At 25.9% G+C, this 5,708-nt stretch overlaps 1 protein-coding gene across 1 annotated transcript in view; it reads left to right on the forward strand.

Moving 5' to 3' along the window:
• The first annotated feature begins 661 nt into the window (after positions 1-661).
• LOC111684638 overlaps positions 662-5,708 on the forward strand; it is a 25,002-nt gene continuing 19,955 nt past the window's right edge. Inside the window, exon 1 of the mRNA XM_046955448.1 lies at positions 662-866. The gene's annotated coding sequence lies outside the window, so the exon portion shown is untranslated. The remainder of the gene's footprint in view (positions 867-5,708) is intronic.

Genomic DNA, 5,708 nt, shown 5'->3' on the forward strand with positions numbered 1-5,708 from the left:
ACTAGACTATAGACTAGACTATAGACTAGACTATAGACTAGACTATAGACTAGACTATAGACTAGACTATAGACTAGACTATAGACAAGACTATAGACTAGACTATTGCCAAGACTATAGACTATGGAGTAGGCAACAGACTAGACAATATACTACACTATAGACTATGGATTAGACAACAGATTAGACAATAGACTAGGCTATAAACTAGATTATAGACTAGACAATAGACTAGTTTATATGTTTAAAAGAGTATTGAAAATATCGAAAAGAACAAAAGTACTAAATTTGCCATACCTGGATTACACGTAAAAGAAATAAAATAAATGAGGGATGGAGAGATAGAGAGAATGAGTGCAAATATTTTACACTGAGAGTAAGAGAGATATCTAGTAAAAATCTTTAAAATGTTTATTAAAAGCAGTTAGTTAATTTACTCTTTTCACTCAGTCTAGCCAGGCAACTCGTTTCAAGCGGACGTATTTAACGGATACAAAATAGAAAACAAACTAAAAGATTATTTTAACTAAAGCGTGTGAGCAAGAAAAAATATTATATATATACTAAGTTAATCAGAGAAGAAGAAAAAAAAATTATATGTATAATATAGAAAAGAAAAAGCTGGTGAAAAATATTTAAAAAAGAAAAAATTGTACATTTTTTCAAATAAAATATTAAATAAAAAAGAAAAATATTATTAATTTTATATAAAAATATCTTACAAAAAGTTATAAAGAAAGAAAAAATAAATAAATTTCTTTTGTAATTAAAGAAATAAAAAAATTCCATACAGAAATTTCTCAACGTAACTTCGAGATATTCGTGTATTTAAAGAAGGAAAAAAAACGAGAAAACAAATTTTAAAGGTAAAAAATCGTAAAAAAAAATTAAAAAAAAAATCGAAAAGATAAAATTGCAAACAAGTTTTAAGTTTTTATGTTTTTTGTATAGAAAAAACATTAACGTTGTATTTAAAGAAAACGAAATGTGCATAAATTTTGTTGTTGGTGTGTTTCGCTGTCGTCGTCGTCATTGTAGTCGTCGTCATCGTGGTTAATATTAAAATCCGTCTGTCCAGTGGTCGACGTCTTCGTTTAGTGTATAAAACTAGTGAAGAGGTCGTGAGACAAGACAGAAAATATAAAAGAAAAAAAAACATAATAAAACATATAAATACAATAACAACAATAATTATAACGTCAGTTTTGTGTTTGCTTTTGTGGGGAATTTTTTTTTTCAACAGAAATCTGTAAAATTTTCACACTCACGCTTACACACCCCAATAATTAATCGTTTTTACATTTGTGCGTACGTGTTATTGTTTATAGTTGTTGTTTTTCTTTAAATATGCAAATAAAATTTAATAACAAATAATAGAAATTTAATAAAAGTAAACAAAAAACCATTTAAAACAAGAAAAACATAAAATTTTTTATTAAACAAACAAAATTTGTTGACATTTTTACCCTAAAATTTCTTTAAGTGTTTTCGTGTTTTTTTTTTCTCTTGTATCTTTAACTTTTGTGTAGTTTGTATTGTAGTAGTTGTTTTTGTTGTTGTTGGCGTGTTTTTTTACTGTGTTCCTATTTCGCTTGAGTTGTGTGTTTTCGCTGTTTTTTTTTTCAACACAATACAAGATTTTTAATTTTGTTGTCTTTGTTGCTAACAGTGTTGCCAAATAAGTGCTTTTTTAAAGGCAAGGCTAAGAGTTTTTAAGAAAAATTAACTTAAAACACAAAAAAAATTGTGGAAAATTATTAAAAAATTAAAAAATCGTTTAAATCAAAGTGTAATTTTTAATAAATCAAAGAAATATATTAAATTTTGTAATATATTCTAAAATTTCTAAAGCAGTGAGTGAAAATTTAAAAAAAAAAATCTAAAAACCATTGTTAACTCTAATAATTCTTTAAATTTCAAAAACTATTTATAATTTTAAAAACATTTAATAAAAAGTTTTATCATTCTTAAGAGTAATTTAATTAAATTTAAAAATCCCTGAATTTTAAAAACAAAGTGTTCAAAACTTGTAAATCGTTAAAAAAAAACCCCTTCTTTTTTATGGTTCCCTTAAGAAATTTATAAAATCTTATGGATACATCATAAACATATTGATTTTCATTTCACGAGAATCAAAATTTTTTGTCTAAATAGTTTAAACGTCAATTTACCTGTCAAAGATGCCATATTTTGTACTAAAACGATGGGGTTTCATAAAGATGAATTTTTAAAACCTAAACTCATAATTTCTTGGCTATTTGGGCGCATGTTGTAATTCAAAATCATTTTTAGTGAACAAGAATCAAAGTTTTATGTGTAAATAGTTTAAACATCAATTTACCTGTCAAAGTTGCCATATTTTGTACTAAAACTGTGGGGGCTTCATAAAGATGAATTTTTAAAACCTAAACTCATAATTCCTTGGCTATGTGGGCGCATGTTGTAATTCAAAATCACTTTTAGTGAACAAGAATCAAAGTTTTATGTGTAAATAGTTTAAACGTCAATTTACCTGTTAAAGTTGTCATATTTTGTACTAAAACTGTGGGGATTTATAAAGATGAATTTATTAAACCTAAACTCATAATTCCTTGGCTATGTGGACGTATGTTATTCTAATTTTGATATAAACCTTCTCCGATTGTGACAATATTTGTCGTGGAAGTAGTCAAGCTATATTTTTAAATCTCCATATTAATACCAGGATCTGCTTAACATATGAAATCTATGACATGTTCATCTAATTCTAAACCAAATGTTGCGCTTTTCAATTCTTAAACCGAAGAATTGTCATCACTTGAGTTATATCAAATCAGTCTTAAAATAGACTTTAAAGAAACATCCTGTTCTAGACGTTATTACACCGTGAATTTTCCTTAATTTAAAAAGTTTATTAATTGTCAAACTTTTCTACCAATTGCCTTCAAAATAAAGGTTAAAGCTCTGTTTTATCCTGTTCCCATGAAGATAATTAAATTGCATCCGTTTCAAAGTTGAAAACTTGGTCGAAACGTTAAGTTTTTTTGGGCGTGGTATCTTCGAAATAAATTAAATACAAAAATTCTAATATCTGACAAGCTAATAGAGTTAAAATCCTCAAATGTAGAAACTCTGACCGGACGAGTAGGCAGAGTCGTGACACTTTCTAGACGCTATAAAAGCTTGTAGTCTCTTTTATATAAAAGGCTTGTTTATCATCAAAATTTTCTATCAATTACCTTCAAAATAATGTTTTTTTGGGCGTGACATTTTCGAATTAAATACAAAAATTCTTATATCTGAGAAGCTATTAGCGTTCTAATTCTCAAATATTGCAACTCTGACCGGACTAGCAGAGGCGTGACACCTTCGAGGCAGTTCAAAAGCTTGAAGTCTCCTTTATTTAAAAAGCTCGTTTATCGTCAAAATTGTCTATCAATTGCCTTCAAAATAAAGTTTTTAGCTATGGTTTATACTGTTCTCGATAAAATCAAATGGGATCTGTTTCAAAGTAGAAAACTTGTTCGAAACGTAAAGTTTTTAGGGCGTAGCATCTTCCAACATGAATTAAATACAAAAATTCTTATTTTCAAATAAGTATTGCAACTCTGACATCCATGTAAAGATTTAGTGGAAATTTTGATCTGCACTACAGAAAAGGGGCGTGGCAACTCCCAAACTATTTTGACATTCTTTTGAACATTTAGAGAAAAAATTACCGGAACAACAATTGAGGGCCTGGCACCTTCCATTTGAATTAAATATTCGAATATCTGGGAAAGTATTAGAGCTAGAACTAACAAAATTAAAATTACAATTCTATGGAAAATCTCCATTAAAACTTTTAATTAATTTTTTTTATTTTTTATAATAAATTATTATTTTAATGAATAGAAAAATGTTATTACTTAAGTAATGTTATTACGGAAATGTATTAATTATTTAGTATATTATTATCATTTCAAAACCATTTTTGTTTAGAAAACCAAATTTGGATTTTTAATTATTATTTCTATATTAAAAAGTATAGAGTTAATAGTTATTAACTCAATTATAAACAAATAATAGTGTGACAAGGTAAAATATTAAAAAAAAACCTTAAAGTTTTTAAATGCCTTGTCAATGTTTTAACAAAATGATAGAATGTTAACAGTATTTATATAATTAATAAACAAACATTAAGGGTTTTTTAATATTTTGTAAAAAAAATTTTTGCTTTAAAGAATTTTTAATATAATATCTTTACGGTAGCCCTTTTTTAATTTACACTACACTTTGCATATATTAAATAATTTACTGTTAATTAAGTAATTTAACAGAAATCACCTTACAAAGCATTTTTTTTACCTAAGTCACGACAGCTGTATCAAATTGCATTCAATACAAAAAAATGTTTTAATAATTGAAAAAAAAACTTGTTTTCAAAACATATGGGCTGGCCAGACTAACAAACATCAAAACAGCTGATAAGAAAAAATACAACCCTGATATAAAACTCAATTTTATCAAAGACATGTTTTGATATTTATATTATGACACACGAAATGCTTTTAATTGAATAGTAAAACCAAACAAATATTAAATTAGTTGTTTTTGTTAGAAAATAAGCTTTTTCATTGTTTAATTAGAAATAGTTTTTAAAGCAAGTTTTATTTATTTTTTTTTTTTTTTTTTTTTTTGCACAATTTCTATTTTAAAAATATTCCATTTAATTGAAATGTTTTAAACGTAATCAGGAAGAATTATTTGTTAAATTATTAGTTTTTAACTAGAAAACTAAAAAAAATAAAATTTCCTATGTTTATAAGTGATCTGCCTTGCCTTATCATTATTTTTTTTGACACTTCCTCTATTTTTATTGTTTAGCAAATTTGTTATTATTATTTTTTTCGGCCATCTTTGACTACTACACAAATAAATAATAACATTGTTTATTATTTTTTCAAAATAAAAGTATGTTAAAAAAACCTTTTAAATTAGCAAAATATTTCCAATACAATTATTGTTAATTTTCTATCTTTGTCATTGATAAACATAATAAATTTGTTAAAACTTAAACAAACTTTAAGATTTTCAAAATATTTATTTAAACTTTATGCTTAAAAAGGTGTCAGTCAGTTGTATATTAACAAATTATTAAGTGGTTTGATCATACAAATTAATTGCAAAAAAAAAGAAACTTTCCTTTACTTATATTACTTTTAATTTCAAAACAGAAAATTTTGAAAAATATCGTTTTTAAACAGGTGTGAACTTCAAACTAGACTATACACTAGACTATAGACAATACTATAGACTAGACTATAGACTAGTCTATAGACCAGACTTTAGACTAGACTATAGACTAGTCTAAAGACTAGATTATAGACTAGACTATAGACTTGATTATAGATTATACTATAGACTATAAACTAGACTATAGACCAGACTATAAACTAGACTAAAGACTTGACTTTAGACTAGACTATAGAGTAGACTATAGAGTAGACTGTAGAGTAGACTGTAGAGTAGACTGTAGAGTAGACTGTAGAGTGGATTATAGACTAGATTATGGACTAGACTATAGACTACAATATAAACTAGACTATGGACTAAACTATTGACTAGACTATAGACTAGATTATAGACTAGACTATAGACTAGACTATAGACTAGACTATAGACTAGACTATAGGCTAGACAATAGACTAGACTATAGACTAGACTATAGACTAGACTATAGACTAGAC

Source organism: Lucilia cuprina, chromosome 6, assembly GCF_022045245.1.
Source record: "Lucilia cuprina isolate Lc7/37 chromosome 6, ASM2204524v1, whole genome shotgun sequence".
NCBI classification, from domain to species: domain Eukaryota; kingdom Metazoa; phylum Arthropoda; class Insecta; order Diptera; family Calliphoridae; genus Lucilia; species Lucilia cuprina.